This window comes from Chelonoidis abingdonii, chromosome 5, assembly GCF_003597395.2.
Source record: "Chelonoidis abingdonii isolate Lonesome George chromosome 5, CheloAbing_2.0, whole genome shotgun sequence".
Taxonomy (NCBI): Eukaryota; Metazoa; Chordata; order Testudines; family Testudinidae; genus Chelonoidis; species Chelonoidis abingdonii.
This window is the reverse complement of record NC_133773.1, coordinates 33824521-33845228: the sequence shown is the minus strand read 5'-3', so window position 1 is coordinate 33845228 and position 20708 is coordinate 33824521. Positions and strand designations below refer to the sequence as shown.

Below are 20708 nucleotides of genomic sequence, written 5' to 3'. Positions count from 1 at the left end.
TCAATCAAAAGTAACTCCATTAAAGTCAATAGGCCAAGATCTCAGCTAGTGTAAACTGCTATTGCTCCACTAAAGAAAGTGGAACAGTTGAGGATCTGGCCCATAGGAGTTATTGCAGTATAAAACCGGCATTAATAAGAACCAGACACAGAGTCCACATAAGAAGCTTCTGTGTCCCAAATTTAAAAACAAGTAATAATTATGGAAGGACAGAATGAAATACAATTCAATAACACCTCATTTCATTTACTGTATTAGCAGTATGAGGCTTCTAACAAAATCCTTCAGATTTTATTAGCTGATGATCTAACCCAATAGCTACTCTTCCATAGATAAAATCCAACAGAATAGTGGAGTTTCAGATGGACGAGATCTTTTCTGATAGAGAAGATTTCATGTGCACTGGGCCCCTGTCACTCAAGTTTTACTGCACATCATATAATCTGTCAGCTATAATGTGAATAATGGCTAAAAATTACCCTAAAAACAAAGTTTTTCTTTTAAAATTATCTCACATCAGATATACTCAAGATTCGCTTCTGCCACTTTTGATGAAGAAAGACAGTTAAAAAAAAAAATCAGTTCCCCCATGAAAAACAAGGACAAATTGAAGCCAGAGCCCAATTTCAAATACTTCCTATTAAAAGTTTATGAAGAGAAACAAAACAAAACCTACACAGAAAATTCAATGGGCACAACAACAAGCCTTGTGTGAAATTTCAAACTATCTCTTTTTACAGAAAACAGGAATTTATGCCCCATTTTAGAATGCAATCCTGATTATGGAGTCACTGTCCAGTACTCACATAAATACTACTACTACTAATAATAATAATATATGATGGAAAGAAGAAAACATACCTCACAGTGCTTTTTTTAAGGTTGCCAATTCAGACACTAATTGTTCGAGCATCTAAAAAGCTTTTTGAGCCAGACAATTAACTGTGAAGTCATTTCAAAAGAGCTATTCAGCAGCAAACTAAAACAGAAGAAAGATGACAAAAATGCAGAAAGAGAGAATTTAAAATTCTAAACAGAAAGCAGCTGCCAACTGACCTTTGTAAAAGCTATACCATTCAGACCAAGTTGATATGTCATAACCAATGCTAAGGGTCACCCCTCTAGGAGGAACAGAAGACTTCTAAACACATTCAAGGAGTACACTGGTTCTCACTTTCCTGAAGACATCCAGAATGCTACTGACAGTAAAAAACATCAGGCACTGCAGGCTCCAGGTGATTGAATCACCTCAGCACTTGAACAGGCTACTGCAGAAGGAATTGTTTTGAGGACAAGAAGTGATCAGGTCATGTGATCAGAAAATCATTGAGATCCAAAGGAAAAACTTATTGACAGATGTCAAATAATATCCTGTCACCTGTCAGTGATCTTCAGATTACCTACACTAACCTCCAAAGTAGAGATGTTTTGTTTGTATTTGCTTGTGGCGATGGTTATTTTTAGTTAGAATTTTGGTTCATTACAATTATTTTGTAAAAGGCAAAAATGTAACAGAAGCCACTAGAGTCAGTGAATTCTGAACCCTGCCATGTGGCAAGAGTGTTGGAACTGACCCCACTGTAGGATGTCACTGCAAACATTGTGGTACAAGTCCCTCGAGATCAGTGGCTCTCAACCTTTCTATTTTGTGTTGTAATTGAAATCAAAGTCCATATTATTTTTATTAAAAATATTTGCACTGTAAAAATGATAAACAAAAGAAATAGTATTTTTCAATTCACCTCGTACAAGTACTATAGTGCAATCTCTTTGTATGAAACTGCAACTTACAAATGGAGATTTTTTTTATTACATAACTGCACTCTAAAATAAAACAAAGTAAAACTTCAGAGTCTACAAGTCCACTCAGTCCTAGTTCTTGTTCAGCCAATCTCTAAGACAAACAAGTTTGTTTACATTTACAGGAGATAGTGCTGCCCTCTTCTTATTTACAATGTCACCAGAAAGTGAGAACAGGCATTTCCATGGCACTCTTGTAGCCGGCACTGCAAGGTATTTACGTGCCAGATATGCTAAACATTCATATGCCCCTTCATGCTTCAGCCACCATTCCAGAGGATGTGCTTCCATGCTGATGAAGCTCATTAAAAAAATAACGTGTTAATTAAATTTGTGACAGAATTCCTTGGGGGAGAATTGTATGTCCTCTGCTCTGCTTTACCTGCATTCTGCCATATATTTCATGTTATAGCAGTCTCAGATGATGCCAAGGACATGTTGTTCATTTTAAGAATACTTTCACTGCAGATTTCACAAAACGCAAAGGTCCCAAGATGAAATTTCTAATGAAAGCTAAAGCACTTGACCCAAGGTTTAAGAATCTGAAGTGCCTTCCAAAATCTGAGACGGATGAGGTGTGGAGCATGCTTTCAGAAGTCTTAAAAGAGCAACACTCTGATGCGAAAACTACAGAACCTGAACCACCAAGAAAGAAAATCAACCTTCTGCTGGTGGCATCTGACTCAGATAATGAAACTGAACATGCATTGGTCCGCATTGCTTTGGATTGTTATCAAGCAGATCTTGTCATCAGCAAGGACGCATGTTCCCTGGAATTGTGGTTGAAGCATAAAGGGACATAAGGCATCTGGCACATAAATATCTTGTGATACACAGCTACAACATGAGAATGCCTATTCTCACTTTCAGGTGACATTGTAAACAGGAAGCGGGCAGCATTATCTCCTGAAAATATAAACAAACTTATTTGTCTGAGGGATTGGCTGAACAAGAATTAGGACTGAGTGGACTTGCAGGCTCTAAAATGTTACATTGTTTTACTTTTGAATGCATTTTTTGTACATAATTCTACATTTGTAAGTTAAACTTTTATGATAAAGATATTGCACTACAAAACTTGTGTTAGAGGAAATGAAAAATACTCTTTTTTTTTGTTTTTTTACAGTGCAAATACTTGTATCCAAAAATAAATATAAAGTGAGCACTGTACACTTTGTATTCTGTGTTGTAATTGAAATCAATACTTGAAAATGTAAAAAACGTACAAAAACATTTAAATAAATGGTATTTTATTATTAACAGTGTGATTAATCATGATTAATTGTTTTAATCACTTGACAGCCCTAGAATTTAAATATTGTACTTACATTTCAGTGTGCAGTATATAGAGCATTATAACCAAGTCGTTGTCTGTATGAAATTTTAGTTTGTACTGACTTCACTAGTGCTTTTTATGTAGCCTGTTGTAAAACTAGGCAAATATCTAGATGAGTTAATGTACCCCCTGGAAGACCTCTGCGTACCCCCAGGGTACACGTACCCATGGTTGAGAACCACTGCTCTAGATGTGTGTTGGCATACTCTGTACCATGAGCTCAGAGCGAGCAAGTCTTGCCAACTCTTTAGGCTCTAGTACTCAGTGGTTACAATGAACACTCACTGAGCAAGCTGAGGAATTGTTTCACTAGGTTGCCAGAAATAAAAGGTTCAAATACCGTAGGCACAATTACTTTAAAAGTTACGAGACCAAATAACAATTCCTAACTCAGGCCCTAAGGTAGTCCCGTACAGGAGTCAGAAGAGTCATGTTGAGACTTCTTCTGACTGCCCCATGTTCCCTATTGCTGTCCTGGTGCTCTCTAACTTCAGATTGTACTTCCTTTTCTAGTATCAAAAGGATTATGAAGCTCTGGCTGAGTGTTAACTGGCTAGTACATTAATAAGCCAGTAGGTCCATTACAGAATTAACCTGTTGTAACATTGATCCATTTCACATGACAAGACCCAAGAAATAAAGATTAGTCTCTTGCCAGAAGACAAAGACCTGTATATCACATGTTTACCACATGGGATACTGTAATATTTATAAAAACTAGCTTAATCCTAACAGACTAGATTGGTATCACTTGCCTTCTTGAGGGAAGTTTTAATCTTCAGTGGTAGTTCCCATTTAATTCAATAGCTCTAACACAAGATAGGATTCATCTAACTATTGAACCCCTTAGTATAATCCCAAATAATAGGAGAATCATATATTAACCATGATATGAGCTTAACTGTTTTATGAAGATTTCACAGCCCACTGACCATTAAAGTCCAAAAAAATCCAACACCCTTATTCGGGTTTGCAATTTTGAGCTCCTCCCATGGGCTCTTAGCATTTCTGCTTAGCTTGTTGTCAACTATGATTTAAACTGTTTCCTCACAGTTATATAATTTCTTCGATTACTGCAATGGTCTTTTTTTAACTAGACAAGATAATGTATTTAATTCTCCCTTCTTAAATCTGCCTTCAACATCATATCATGAATTAGAGAATCTGGTAGGATTAAAATGAGGACACTTCTCCACTGGGCCCATTCAACCTCTGTAATCTGAACTTGTGGTTTTTGGTACGAAAAGACAATACTACTTATATCATGAGAGTTTATTGTCTTTAAACATGCCTCTTCCATCGTCATGGAGAAGTGAATAATTCAAATTTTACATTTTCAAGGCTGATCCCACTTGAGTCCCTTTCTATATCAGATAGTGACCTTATCTTCATTGTCTAATTTACGAGGGGATAGACTAACTGATAGATTTATATTACCTACACTGGAAATTATGATAATCATTATTAAGAATAATAATTTAGGTTCATAGAGATATCCTGTAAGATCCAAAAATACTTAACAGACTAGAGACCAAATTCTTTTCTTAATTACCCATTCAAAATTGAAGTGACATCTATAAATTAGGTCAGGATTTATTGTGTTATTATACATATATAGTGGCCCCAGTTCAGCAAGGTGATGAAATATGTGCGTAACTTTAAACAGGTGAGTAGTCACACTGACTTCAATAAGAGTATTCTCACTGAATTCAATGGGATTATTCATGTGCTTAAAAGTGAAGTGTGTGCTTAAATGCCTTGCTGAATTGGGGACAGACAATGGGCAATTTCCAAAGGTTAACAATAAACCATAGAAAGGTTAGATTTCCAGAGGGTCAGTGCTCAGCACGTTCTGAAAATCAGACCCCCTTTAAGGTGTCTTAGGGTTGGCATCCAAAAAGGGAGGTGTGCAAAATCACTAAACACTTTTGAAAATCTTGGTGTACAGTCAATAGATATGCATTGAAAAGAGAAGAAAAAGCTTTGTGTTGTCTTTGATTAACATAACTCAACTGAGCATTGAAAACAATTGAGTTTGCATCAGGGCATATAAAGCACAGTCATTTGCAATCTTAGGTAGCTTTTGTGTAGAGAATCATATGTTAAGATTGTAAGCTCCTTGAGGCTGGTGTATATTGCCATCGTTACATAGCGCCATATTATTTGTTATGGAAATTTACATCAGCTGAGGATCTGCCCCAGGAAATGAATTTATTACATGTGTACAGTGCCTACCACATGCTACCATAATAATAAAGATAAAAAGGTAAAAACTATAAATGGTCTGTCTTACAGTCTTGAATAACCAAGGCCTTTAACTTCATTGCGCAAAACTATGACTATTGCATAGGAGCACCGATTAAACTCATCTTTGTTTTTCAGGTACCTTTACAAGATGCTCTTTGTCTATTTATAGCACTGGGAGAAAATGAATGTTTTACTCATGTTTTGGTGCCAAATTGCTAGGATTTTTTAAAAAGAAGCACATAAAATAAAATAATGGTGCTTTTGGGGGCTATTACATTCAGCTGCATTGCTCAAGGTTAAGAGTACACCAGCACAGAAAAAAAAAATTTGTCTCAGTTCCTAGAGACATGACCTGTTAATTGTATTCAACTTGATAAGATGTTTTAAAGCAAAAAAGTAGTTTAGTGGGTGGAGTTGGAAGCAGACTACATGTTCTGTCTTTGAAAAAATTATTTCTACAAACTTTTCCTTATCATCTATTAATTTTTTCCTCTAATAAAGTCAACATATTCATTGTAGTATTGTTAAAAAAATAAGCTTACAAATTTAGGAGTAGACTCACACAGGGGCCAGAGGGACAGTAGGAATAACTCTATAGACTCATGGTTAGCGTACCCACCTGGAAGACGCAGGTTCCGGCTCACGTACCAGTGAATATTTAAGTATTTTATACAGAGTGAAGCAACTTCAACAGGAGACACTGAGAGACCCACCCCAGAATATCCCATAGCCTGGGGATGTGGGAAACATGAGTTCGAGTCCTCGCTGTACATCAGACACAGGGGTATTTGAACCTAGGTCTCCTACATCCTGGATGAGTCCTCTAAGCATTGGGTTAATTGGATATAAGGGGGGGCACTACCACTACATCCTCTGGCTATGTTTTGTGCAGGACCCACTCCAGTAGATAAGCTCTTAGGCAGCCTTTGAGCACATTGACCAGTTTAGACCCCAGATAGGCAGGGGAACACCTAGTTTGTGAATCCCACTGAGGTTTAGATATGAGGTAGGCACAGAGGTGCTGGGGCTGATTGCAGGACTTAGGCAGAGGTCTGCATGCCCACCACTACACGTTTAGGTGCCATGGGAACTTTGCCCATGGAAACAGGCACCTAGGACTTTAGATGCCTACAAAGTTAGGCGATAGCGGAGTGGTGGTTTTGTGATTGCCTGTGACACCTAAATGTCTATGTGGTCTCTCGTTATGTGGGAGATGTGTGCCCTCCCATGTAGTTCTCACACCTCAGCCCCTGCCCTCACAGTCTACATAATGGAAATAGAACAGGAGTATTTGTGGCACCTTAGAGACTAACACATTTATTTGAGCATAAGCTTTCGTGGGCTACAGCCCACTTCTTCAGATGCATAGAAAGGAACATATATTGAGGAGATATATATACACACAGAGAGAGCATGAAAAGGTGGGAGTTGTCTTACCAACTCTGAGAGGCCAATTAAGTAAGAGAAAAAAACTTTTGAAGTGATAATCAAGATAGCCCAGTACAGACAGTTTGATAAGAAGTGTGAATACTTACAAGGGGAGATAGATTCAATGTTTGTAATGGCTCAGCCATTGACAGTCCCTATGTAAGCCTAAGTTGATTGTATTTAGTTTGTATATCAATTCCAGCTCAGCAGTTTCTCATTGGAGTCTGTTTTTGAAGCTTTTCTGTTGCAAAATTGCCACCCGCAGATCTGTCATTGAATGACCAGACAGGTTAAAGTGTTCTCCTACTGGTTTTTGAGTGTTATGATTCCTGATGTCAGATTGTGTCCATTAATTCTTTTATAGAGACTGTTCAATCTGGCCAATGTATGTGCAGAGGGGCATTTGCTGGCAATTGTATGCATTATATTCACATGTAGATGTGCAGCCCTTGATGAGCCCTGAGCGTATGGTGAATGTGATTAGGTCCTATGATGATGCCACTTGAATAGATATGTGGATAGAGTTGGCATCAGGCTTTGTTTGCTAAGGATAGGTTCTGGTTAGCATTTTTGTTCTGTGATGTGTGGTTGCTGGTGAGTATCTGCTTTAGGGTTGGGGGTTTCTGTAAGCGAGGACAGGTCTGTCTCCCAGGATCTGTGAGAGTGAGGGATCATCTTCAGGATAGGTTGTAGATCTTTGATGATGCACTGGAGAGGTTTTAGTTGGGGGCTGAAGGTGACAGCTAGTGGTGTTCTGTTATTTCTTTGTTGGGCCTGTCTTGTAGGAGGATTCTGGGTACTCGTCTGTCTCTGTCAATCTGTTTTTTCACTTCAGCAGTGGATATTGTAGTTTAAGAATGCCTGATAGAGATCTGTAGGTGCTTGTCTCTGTCTGAGGGATTGGAGCAAATGCGGGTTATCTTAGAGCTTGGCTGTAGACAATGGATCGTGTGGTGTGTCTGGATGGAAGCTGGAGGCATGTAGGTAAATTATAGCAGTCAGCAGGTTTCCGGTATAGGTGATATTTATGTGACCATCGTTATTAGCACAGTAGTGTCCGGAAATGGACTGCTCTGTGTGTGGATTGATCTAGGCTGAGGTTTGATGGTGGGATGGAAATTATTGAAATCATGGCGGAATTTCCTCAAGGGCTTCTTTTCCATAAGTCCAGATGATGAAGATGTCATCAATGTAGCGCAAGTAGAGTGTAGGGGCATTAGGGACGAGAGCTAAAGGAAAAGTCGTTCTAAGTCAGGCAGAAAAATGTTGGCATACTGTGGACCATGCGAGTACCCATAGCAGTGCTGCTGACTTGAAAGTATATATTGTCCCCAAATGTAGAAATAGTCAAAGTTCAGCTACAGCTTAGCTTGTGACTTATTGGGGATAGTGTTCCAGACACCAACGAGAAACTGCTGAGCTGGAATGAGAACAAACTAGATACAGGTTTCAAGTAGCAGCCGTGTCAGTCTGTATCTGCAAAAAGAACAAGAGTACTTGTGGCACCTTATAGAGACTAACAAATTTATTTCAGCATGCTTTCATGAGCTACAGCTCACTTCTTCAGATGCACAGAATGGAACACACAGACAGGAGATATTTATACATACAGAGAACATGAAAAGGAGAAGTATGCATACCAACAGGAAGAGTTTAATCAATTGAGATGAGGCTATAGTCAGCAGAGGAAAAAAAAACTTTTGAAGTGATAATTAAGATGACCCATAGAAGGTGTGAGGAGAGCTTAACATAGGGAATAGATTCAATTAGTGTAATGACCCAGCCATTCCCAGTCTGTGTTAAGGCCTGAGTTAATTGTGTCTAATTGCATATTAATTCGAGTTCAGCAGTCTCTCTTTGGAGTCTGTTTTTGAAGTTTTTGTTTGCAAAACTACCACCTTCAAGTCTGTCACTGAGTGGTTAGAGAGGCTGAGTGTTCTCCCATTGGTTTTTGAATGTTATGATTCCTGATGTCAGATTTGTGTCCATTTATTCTTTTGCGAAGAGACTATCCAGTTTGACCAATGTACATGGCAGAGGAGCATTGGTGGCACATGATGGCATATATCACATTGGTAGATGTGCAGGTGAACGAACCCTGATGGCGTGGCTGACGTGATTAGGTGTCACGATACAATCAATTTAGGCTTAAATAGGGGAACTGTCAATGGCTGAGCCATTACAAACATTGAATCTATCTCCCCTTGTAAGTATTCTCACACTTCTTATCAAACTGTCTGTACTGGGCTATCTTGATTATCAAAAGTATTATTCAAAAGTTTTTTTCTCTTACTTAATTGGCCTCTCAGAGTTGGTAAGACAACTCCCACCTTTTCATGCTCTCTGTATGTGTATATATATCTCCTCAATATATGTTCCATTCTGTGCATCCGAAGAAATGGGCTGCAGCCCACAAAAGCTCATGCTCAAATAAATGTGTTAGTCTCTAAGGTGCCACAAGTATTCCCATTCTATTTGCAGATATAGACTAATACTGCTGCTACTCTGAAACCTGTCATAATGGAAATACACAAATTCCACTTCCTGGAGACCCTCAGAGCTCAGAGAGGTGAGAGCTGGATTTTGGCCTTTGTAAATATATACTAATGCTATCATGACATGACATTATGGCTGTGTCTAGTAACTTGTCTATCTGTAACTAAGGACATAAGATGCCATTTATAGCCTGTATTTTGCTCTTGCTGCTAAGCATGTTGTTTAGCTGCATTTTATCCTGGCCTAATTTATTGGGTTATATAAATACACTATATATGAACAAGCCATGACAGCAAAATTTATAATAAGCTTATTAATAGCAAGATGCTTGCCTAAGCGGTTTGTTTCCCACACCCAATACATAATTACACTTTCGCCATTTTAGCTTCACCTTTCTTTGAACAGTTTCAATGTGTGACAGGCTATGAGCAAACGGGAACAGGGAGCACAAAAAAAATATAACATTGCACTGTATGATTAATAGTATTTATTTAAGCAGCAAAGGTTGACGCGGTGAAGCTGAATTCCTCAGATAAAAGCAAGGTTCGGTAGCTAAGCTGAAGACCACTCAGAGAAACCTTGCCTGCTCTCTGGCAGCAAAATCGATGTAGTTCTGTGGGGATGGGGGTACTGGATTTTTGACGGTAGAGAGAGGGTCTGCACATGGCATGGTGCACTGCCCGGCTGCAGAGGGCTCTCTGCACAGTACACCGGTCAAGGGCAGGCAGAGGTGAGACAGGACAGAGACAGAGGATCTATCACTTGTCCATGCTCTTTTCTGTGGAGCACTATTCCAGCCATTTGGCTGAGGTAGCCTCAGCATGGCGACTCCATGGCCGCACTGCATCCTAGGGAAAGCAATCCTTTCCTTCAACTCTTCTACACTGACCCCAGATCAGCTAGTTGGGCTAGATGTGGGCTGAGGATTTGGCCAATATGACTCGAACATGCACCAATAGAAGTTTTGCTATGGACTTCATTGGGAGTAGGAGCAGGCCCCAAATGACTAGCCAGTCCTGATCTGACTGACAAGTGACTAAGGAAATTATGTCATCAGCGCTGGCTCCTAAAGGCATCCAAGGATATCACCAAAGGCAATTCCCATACTATTCAACCATGCCAAAACTAGAAAGTACTGGAAGTTATGCAAGAGCACCTTTGTTCAGTTGCTCAGTGTCCCCCTCTCCCTCACACACCAACACACTTCTTCTTAATGGAATAAATAACCATTTTGAAATACTGTATGGAACCAAAAATCTTGTCAGACATAACTTAGCCTTACAGCCTTCAACCTAGCTAACCTGAGAACTATCAAGGGAGGAAAGGAGAAGAGTGAGGTGCAATGTTGACCTTCAATATATATGTCCCGACTGCTCTGCAAAAACCTTTAAGTTCCCATTTTTGTCTATTTCGGTTTTTGGAAGAGTCGTGGCTTTTTCTGGTGTCCTTGGCACACAATTTCCTTCCCTCAATTTGTGCAGTGCTGGTCACTAATTTTTTTTTTATTTGCATGGTTGCAACTTCCGACTCCGAAGGTGGCTGCAGTTCAGTGGTGCCATATGATAAAGTTCATAAAGTGCTTTGGGATTCTCCAGGCGGAAAAAAACTGTCTAAGTATAAGATTATTATTCAGTACAACAGGGTCAGCAACCTATAGCATGCACGCCAAAGACGGCACACAAGCCAGTTTTTAATGGCATGCTGCTGCTTGCTGGGGTCCCGGCCGCTGACCCCGCTCAGCCCCCTGCCAAATCCAGGCCAACAGCAGGCTGGGCGGGGCCAGCAGCCAGGACCCCGGCAGGCAACAGAGTACCATTAAAAATCCTGCCCGGCCCAGCCTGCTCTTCTCTGCCCCCGCCCACCGCTCTCTCCTCAGGGGGCAAGGGACAGGAGCTTGGTCCTGCCAGCTGCTGCTGCAAGGCAGCCTCCACCGGCAGCCAAGCTCCCTCCTCACCTGCCTCTTCCCCCAGCGTGCTGAGTTCCTGCCCCTTCTCCACTCCCTCCCTGCAGCCAAACAGCTGATGGCCCTGGCGAGGGAGAGGGAGAGGGAGAAGCGGAGCCGGAACCGCAGCCACAGCATGCTTGCTGCTCCAGAGAAGAGGTAAGGACGGGGCCTTAGGGAAGAAGGGTGGAATTAGGGCATATCCCCTCCAGCCCCCTGCCATGAGCCGCTTGAGGCAGGGGTCTGGGAGCATCCCCAGACTCCAGCCCACACCCCCAGGCCCCGGCCCTGACTCCTGAACCCCGCACAATCCCCAAGCCTTCTGCCCTGAGTCTTGCACCCCACACATACCCCAGGCCCCTGCCCTGACCCCCTGCACCCCTCACACACACACAGCCCCCTGCCCTGACCTCTTCACCTCCCCCCACAACCCCAGCCCTGACTCTGGCACCCCACACACATACCCTACACTCCAAGCCCTGACTCCTGCACCTGCCTCACACACCGCCAGCCCTCTGCCCTGACTTCTGCACCATCCTCATGCACCTCCATCCCCCTGCCCTCACTCCTGAACCCCTCACACATACCCAGCCCCCCCACCCCCATGCCCTGACTCTTGCACCTCCCACATCCCCAGCCCCCCACCACAGCCCATGCACCCTGCACATCCCCACGCCCACCCTGAGCACCAAACGGGACCCCCTGCACCCCTACTCACATTCCCACCAGCTGCCAGGTAAGCGCTCCACACCCAAACCTCCTGCCCCAACCCTGAGCCCCCTCCCTCATTCTAGCTCCTGGCCAGACCCTATACACCCCAACCCAGCCTGCTCCTTCACCCCCAGCCCTGTGCTCAGTGCACCCCCACCCTCAGCTCAGTGCAGAGAGAGAGAAAGAGAATGGGCCAGAACCAAAGAGAAGGTAGGTACCCATTCTGTATGGGCAGGGCCAGAACCCCAGACTGGCAGCGGGCTGAGTGCGGCTGGCAGCCGGGGTCCTGGCTGGCAGGAGCTGGTGGGTGGAACTCCAGAGCGGCAGCGGGCTGAGCCGTTCAGCCCACTGCCAGCCTGGGGTCCCAGCTGCCGATCCCTCTCAGCCCACTGCCAGTCTGAGGTTCTGGCTGCCGGGCCCTTGCCAGCTGGGGTCCCGGCTGCAGGCCTCACTCAGCCCACTGCCAGCCTGGGGTCTGGCTGCTGGCCTCTTGCCAGCCGGGGTCCTGGCCACAGACCCCGCTCAGCCCGCTGCTGGCCTAGGTGAATGGAACCCCAGGCTGGCAGCGGTCTAGGCAGGCCAGCGGCATAAGATCAGCATTTTAATTTAATTTTAAATGAAGCTTCTTAAACATTTTGAAAACCTTGTTTACTTTACATACGACAATAGTTTAGTTATATAATATATAGACTTATAGAGAGAGACCTTCTAAAAAACGTTAAAATGTATTACTGGCACGCGAAACCTTAAATTAGAGTGAATAAATGAAGATTCGACACACCACTTCTGAAAGGTTGCCAACCCCTGCAATACAATTTCTAGTTCTAGACTGATCTCCAGGCCAAAGCAATTAAGATAACAACATAGACTCTAGAGTGCTTATTTGACCAGAAACTCTGGACCATAAGATATGAACCATCACTGTAAAAGGTTAACCTGAAGTTTGGAATATGTCATGAAAGAGCAACTGCTATCAACATTAATAAACCTTTCATCTGTAGCATCCACCATAACTCATTGACATACTTCTATTTGTTTTCATCAACTAAGTGCATTCCATTCTGACTGACAGAATTTCCACAATCCAGATACCTCCAAAACTACATGTACTGTACCTGACCATTTACACATAACACAGGTATTTTCTAGCAGACTTTATAAAATTTACATATTTTTCAGTAGTGCTCTGAACATTTTACTTGAGTATATTTGAGGCTACTAATTCAAAAATTTAGATGTTACATGAGCATCATTATTCATTTTGTTTTCTTAAGCCTGACTTTTATTTAAGAAGACTGAGGAAGTATGTTCTAGAGGTTAAAAGCAAAGAACTGGAACTCAATAAATTTGTTTTGTGGTCACCACTGTGCTACAGACTTGTTGTGTGGCTTTGCGCAAGTCATTTAACATCTCTGTGCCACAGATTCCTTATTTGTAAAATTAACCTAATAATAATATTGCAGAAGGGTATTGTGAGACTTGTTTCCTTAAACATTTGTACAGCACTTTGAGTTCCTCCGACGAAAAGTGTTATGTGACCTTGGGCAAGTCACTTGGGTGGGCTCTACAGAGGGACTTAGGTATTTCAGTGCTGAGTGACATGTGTCCATTGTAGATAAAAACTTAACTAGCCACTGGGCCAGAGAGAGAGAGTGAGAATGAGAGAATGACTCTTTAGCCTAGGGCTTAGGGCACCCACATGGGAGCTGGGAGACCCTGGGTCCAGTCCTCTAGCTCCAACCACTCTTTAATCACTTGTCCAACGTTGAACAGCTTCAACAGGAGATATTGAGGGAGCCCCGCATCAGAATATCCCATAGCTCAGTGGTTAGAGCATTCTCTTAAGAGGTGGGAAACAGCTGTTCAAATCCTGTTTCCCCTCTAGCAAGGAGTGGAAAATTGAACCTGTATCCCTCAAATCCCAAGTGAGTGCTGTAGCCACTGGGCTAAAAGTCACAAGGTGAGCATCTCCTCCAGGCACTTTGTGTGGACCAAGAAAGCATCTAACTCATTCCTCAAAAAGTGGCATACATGCCTAAGGTGGCTGGTTCCCCTTCATTGATTGCTAAGCTGATGGAGGCATTTCCCTGCAGCCTAGATTTAGACACCTATCTCTGAGAGGGGGCAGAGCTTAGTACACACCCCTCTGGTCAGCATCTCCCATTGGCTAGCTTAGGCAGGAAGCTGCCCAGCTTTCTGGATCACTTTCTTAGGCACTTATCTCTCCTCATGTATTTTAGAGGAAGCCTGGGTGCCTAACTCAGCTTTGTGGATCATGGTGTTATTCCTGTGATTTTGTAGGCACCTAAAAGTTGGTCTCCGTGTTACTCAGTGTTGTAACTCCTAAGTTCCTGCATGGATCCCACTCTTTGTACCTGAGTTCCCCCTGTGTAAAATGGGGATAATAGTACTTCCCTGTCTCCTGGCAGTGCTGTGAATATGAACATATTAAAGACTAGGATGCTTTCAGCTACCACAGTGATGGGGGCCAAATAAGTATCTTAGATAGATATTACAAATTGCAGCTGAAAAAATAATTCAAAATAAATAAATTACTGTATATACTTGTTCATAAGCCAAATACTTTTGGTAAAAAAATGATGCATCAAAGAGTGGTGGTCAGCCTATAAATGGGTCTACACCAAAATTTGATGATTTTAAACTCTATGGAACCATTGAATTGAATATCTAATACATTGTCGTTTTGTTTACCTGGAGCATCTGCAGGCAATGGGAGCCATTTCCTGCAGCTCTCATTGGCTGGGAATGGCGAACCGTGGCTACAGGAAGCTGAGGGGCTCCATGCCTGCAGACGCTCCAAGTAAACAAAACATCCCACCAGCAGCTTACCCTGACAGGCCGGGAGTCAAAGTTTGCTGACCCATTTCTTGATGCCAATACTGCAGCCTTTTAAAGTTGCAAAGGCTTTGTTTAGTGGACTAGACTGCTTTGAAAGGAATACTAAAAGAGCAGTGCTGCAGACCTGCATGACATTTGACCCATGCATTTCACAAAATGCTATGCCTTACAAGCCAATCAGAAAAATACAATGAATGATAGTACTATAGCACTGGTGTCAGTCCACTACTGTGTAATTTGATCTTCTCATGCATTTCTACCAATGGATCTCTTGGAGCCTCTGCAGGCACAGAGTCCCTCAGGTCCCAGAGTCTGCGGTTTGCCGTTCCCAGCCATTCCCACAGATCCCACTTTGAACGCTCCAGGTAAACATCCAGGCCAGCTAGCGGCTTACCCTAATGGGCCAAGAGCCAAAGTTTGCCAACCCCTGAAATATAGGGTCAGCTTATGAAAGGGTCATACAGTTTTTGCTATTTTTACCTAACCATCTTGGGGGGTCGGCTTAGAAACGAACGGGCTAATGAACGAGTATATACAGTACCTCATGAATGTGTTGCCTATTTTTCTACTTCTGACAATGCCATTTTTCTCAAGTGTATTTGTTATTCAGATTTACTCAGTGATTTTTTTTGTGAGGTTCTTTTATTCGATAGTCAAAATTTGACCTCTGTTGTTTAGTTGGGATTGATCACATAAATCTCATGATACTGTTTCTGTTCCCTGATTGGAAGATCAGAATTCTTTTAGGCCCTGATGCACCAAATTACTTAAGCACATGCATAACTGTAACCATATGAGTAGTCTCATTAAAATAAACTGGACTATTCATGGACAAAGTAATACACATTATAAAGAACTTTACTGATTCAGGGCTATAATGAGAAGGAAAGGGTGGATATCCATTTGGGGCACTGAAGCTCTCAGGGAGAAGTACCAAATAAATAGGATGAGGGAATTTTGAAAAGTTTGAAGCCTTTTCCTTTCCATGTCAAATAGGCCTTATCTGAGGTTCTATTCCTGGAGAACATAGTGTAATAGTTTTTGGCTGAATGTAGTTTATTGATTTTCTCTTACCATATTCCCACAAAGTAACTGTGTGAATTGCAGTGCTAATTGAGATGGGTCATTATCTCTTCAGGTTCAGCTAACTGTCTCTGTTCCAGGACACTGACAAAGGGAATTGGGAATACTGTTCCCAGGCTGCATCAAGCAGCATTCCCATCCCATATAAAATATGCCAATTCTGGTGCACATATTTGCACGTGTGGATTTAAAATATTGTTTGCAAGAATGAGGGTACAAGATTTGCTTTCCACACATATTTGTGTGAGCAAAACTTGACCACATGAATCTTCACTGGCAGTCAAATTCACCCCTGTGCAAAGTGTCAGCACAAGACCTAAGCACTGCTTAAGACCCACAAGTGAGAGTTACGTGGATCAAAGGTCTTTTACCAGCTCTCCACAGTGGGGTAAATTTTACCCACTTAGCATACATCAAAGGACTGTGAGAATGGCCAGAGTAAGTTCATTTGTAAACTAGAAAGAATATTCATGGGAAATGTTTTGTGTATTCAACCAGTCTTTGCATTAATTCATTACAGTGAGATAAACCCAAGTGGAAATTATCTTACGTTGCAGCTTACGTAATATTTGGATGGAGTTTTCAGAATCGCTTAAGACAGCTAACTCCCATTCATTTTCAGTGGAAATTGGGTGCCTCCCTTCCTCAAGCATTTCTGACAATTCCACCATTTATACCCAGTATGACAGAACAAACCATCCTACAGACAATATTGGAAATATTTTAGATTTAAGACTTTTGACATAAAAAAACATCCAGATATGTCTATCCACCTATCAGAGTATATTAGGGCAGAGTATCCTTTCACTTACACTGGGGTTATTCTGAATTAAATCCACTGAACTCACTCGAGTCCTACCAGTGTAAAACTGGTGTAAATGAGATCAGAATCAGGCCCTAAATGTTACAGTATCCATATTTTTAACATGATAGCAGCTAATCAAAATTATATTTGGAATATGAATACTTCCTTTATTACTCTAATATTAACTTTTATAATCTGTCTGAAATCCACTGTCCAAAACATATTGGTATAAATGTTTATATTAAATTTTGCTGCTGAGTGTTTAATTTGTTCTTTTAATTGTACTGTCTTGAATGGAAAGGCACTTCACAATTTAAAATGTTGAACCAGATGCCAGATCAAGCTACAACTATTTACACCCCCTGAGGATCTGGCCCAGTGAATCAGAATGGGTTTAGTAAGATTGATTAGCATTAGAAACAATAACAGGTACAAATGACAGCCCTTTTTTTACTGCACTATAATACACTGCCACAGAAGAATTGAAGACATATCAGTACACAGAAGCAGCAGACCCATCGGGTTTGTACATGTCTGACAATTAATAATCTGTTGCAGTGGGTGTGTTCTTGGATAAGCATGCTGCAGATGTTTTCAGGATTTTCTCTCCTGGTTTGGGGGGAAAAAGTGCAACATTATTCTCCCTGGAACCACATGACTTCATTTGTGACCTGTTTTTTCAGGTTTACACTTTAAGTACTGTCTTAGTAAAATGCTAACAGTAAGGATAAAGGTAGCTATTAAGCTACTCAGGACTTTGATCTTGCCTATTATATTTTATAAGGCTCTATAGATGGCAAAAGTTATGTCTGTATGTCTCATCTTTAGCTGGCACATATATTGCTACTTTGCAAGGGAATAAAATCACCAGACATACACACACCCCACTGGAGAAAAAAATTATTAATGGTGTTGCACTAATATATCCAATTACACTCTCAGTTATGCAACATTCGGTTAGCAATGCAACCCACTACGACTAATAGTTGAAAAGAGATTGCCATTATAAACCCCTAGTTTCAGGTAGGAGAGACTGCATCTCCTGCAGTAACTGGGGAAGCAACCAGGTACTTGCACGAAAGAAAAGCTTTGTCTCCTCCACCCTCCAAAACATCCTCACCCCCTCCATATTCCCCCAACAGAATGGGAGAAGTTGAGTGCCATCCCTGCCCAGCAGGGCCAGTGCAAGGAAGTTTTGTGCCCTAGGAGAAACTTCCACCTTGAGCCCCTGCTCAACTGTGCAGCACCTCCCCGCGCCCCCCTGCCCTGAAACGCCCCCTCCGCGGCAGCACACCCCCCGCCCCGGGAGCCGTGTGTCACCTCCCCACTCCAGCTCACCTCTGCTCCGCCTCCTCCCCGAGCACGCCGCCCGGTTCTAACTCTCCTCCCAGGCTTGCAGCGCCATACAGCTGATTGGTACTGCAAGCCTGGGAGGCAGGAGAAGTGGAGCAGCGACTGCACACTTGGGGAGAAACCCCTTTTTGGTGCCCTCAAATCTTGGTGCCCTAGGCAACTGCCTAGTTTGCCTTAATGGTAGCACCGGCCCTGCTGCCCAGATCTATCACACTCTTCCGTCCAGGCCTCCCTTGCAGAGTTCTCATCAATAACACCTCTTCTCTTATTTATGCTTCCCTGGGTCTAGGAAACTTGCTGGGTAATTAAACTCTGGAACAACTTACCAAGAGTTGTGTTGGATTCTCCATCACTGGAAATGTTTAAATCAAGATTATTATTTTTTTCTAAAAGATGAGCTCTAGTCCAACTACAGTTATTGGACTTGCAGCAAGAATTAATTCAGAGAAATCCTACGTAAATCAGACAAGATGATCACAATGGTCCCTTCTGGCCTCAGCATGTATGAATCTATTGGCAGCGCTAGTCTGCTGTGCCTCCTTTGGCTCGTCAGACCAAGTCTCCCTGCCAGCAAACCAGAGGCAGTTTGCCAACAAGGGAAACTGACTGAAGAGCAGGGCTGGTACTTCAGCATTAACCCACTCATCCTACTCTTTGTGTTCCTTGCTATATTGTACATTGTTATACACAGAGAAAAAGTGAAACTGATGCATATAAAGGAAATCTCTGGAGTGAAGGGTTCTCATAACAGTCCGAGTTAGATGAATTTGGGTGTTTAGAGTGTTTCTGTGTCTGCTAGATGGGGAAGGGAATTCCCTGAGGAAGAGCAGAGTCTGTGCTATTTGGATGTTTAAGGAATGGCAAAGAGGTTTCCCTTCACTTGTCATGTCCTTGCTTTTAAGGAATTTGTGCGGGTGAGTTTTGCTCTTAAATGGCATTTATGGAAACTATCTTTGTGGGAGTATATCTGGACACCACAAACTGAAATGCATGGAGTTGCTTTCCTTTACGTAATTACACATTTCAATAAAAACAAAAAGGTGCTACGTCTATTGGAATGTGTGACAAGTGTTCCTTTCAAATACATGTCAAATATAAATGTATCTTCTTTGTAAAAATCTACCATGTACTAATGCAATATTGTTAATATTTTTAACATATCCAGTGTCAGGAAAATTAGCTCTACAGGTAAACCAATATTTCTATCTTTGAAATATCCCCTGCTATCTCAAGAACCTTCTGAGTGCTCCACCACATGATTCAACCATGTTTAGATGAATGGAGCCTATTTGATAAACACATTTGAACAATGAGGCCAACATTTTTTTAAAAAGGCTTCTAATTTTGTGTGCTGCAATTTTTGGGTTCCCAACCTGAGACCTGATGGGCCTGATTTCAGAGGTGCTGAACATTCAAAACACCAGTGGAATCTAAGAGTGCTCAGCAACTTTGAAAATGAATTGCAAAGGTTCTGAATCTGAGAATCCAAAATGAAAGCATTGAAAATTAGAAACCACTTTTGAAAATGCTGGCCCAATCTATGACAAACCAAATGAAAAAGCATAGGTTAAAGGCATGTAGAAGGAATGATATAATATGCCACTGTATTTAGGGATTCAAAATCTCATTGATTTCAATGATGTTTGGATCGGTTTCTATTACATTGAGTATTAATTTTTTTTAAAATGCCCTTTTCCCTGCACCATACTGGCAATCCAAATTCTACCTGCTCTTGGAAACAGGTAGCACAGAGAAAATTCAGGTTTAAGTGTAGACTACTTGTATGGATGTTTAGAATTTTGTAAAGCGAAGAGATACCCCAGTGTTGATGTGGTATAAATACCTAAACAGACAGATGGCGTGATTGCACATTTGCACAATAGCATCTAGGTTAATTTTTGAACAAGTAATTGACTACACTACGCCCACTAATGGAGACATTGGTGACACTATACTGTAAATAAAACATGCCTTGATGATAATTAGCAATGCCCCTAAACTGTCTCCCTTCCACACACAGGTTCTCTGCTGGGAAGTGGGTTTTATTTAGTGGCATCTATCATTCACCTCAGAATGCATAAAATGACAAGGAGACCATCTTAAAAAGAGCTGAGCTCCTTTTTATTTGACAGTCTCATGTTAACATTAATGAGAATGAGGTTCTTCACTCAAAGATCATTAAACAAGGCAATATGCTGTTAAACTTAACTATTGACAATGGCAACATAAGTCACCACAAGTTACAAATGATAAAAATCACAATTATACAGCAATTAAATTTGCAGCTATAAAAACCCTTTCAGCCATTAAGATGTTAATGCTCTTGCTCCTCTCTCTGCAGCACTTAGCATTCAGCCCATCCTTCGGAAATAGGAATCAATTGATTCCAGGTGAAAAGGCAAACAAGTACTAATGAGGCAGAAAGGAAAATGACATAACCCTTGAAATGAGGGATCATCCATAAATTTCCTTACATAACCATAATTATTAGGAATAGGCAAATCCATCAGGATAAAATAGGAAATGAGTTTTAAATGTCACCATCCTTCATACCAAACACAAATTAAACCTGCTTGGAGGGTCAAAGAATCTAACTAACCTAAAAAAGAAAATGTTCCTGCCTTTTGCACTCATTTATAATTTCCCAC

General features: G+C 41.6%; 1 long non-coding RNA gene across 1 annotated transcript in view; it reads right to left on the bottom strand.

The window, feature by feature from the left end:
• LOC116833050 (uncharacterized) overlaps nucleotides 1-20708 on the bottom strand; it is a 78047-nt gene that overhangs the window by 23882 nt on the left and 33457 nt on the right. The window lies entirely within an intron of this gene.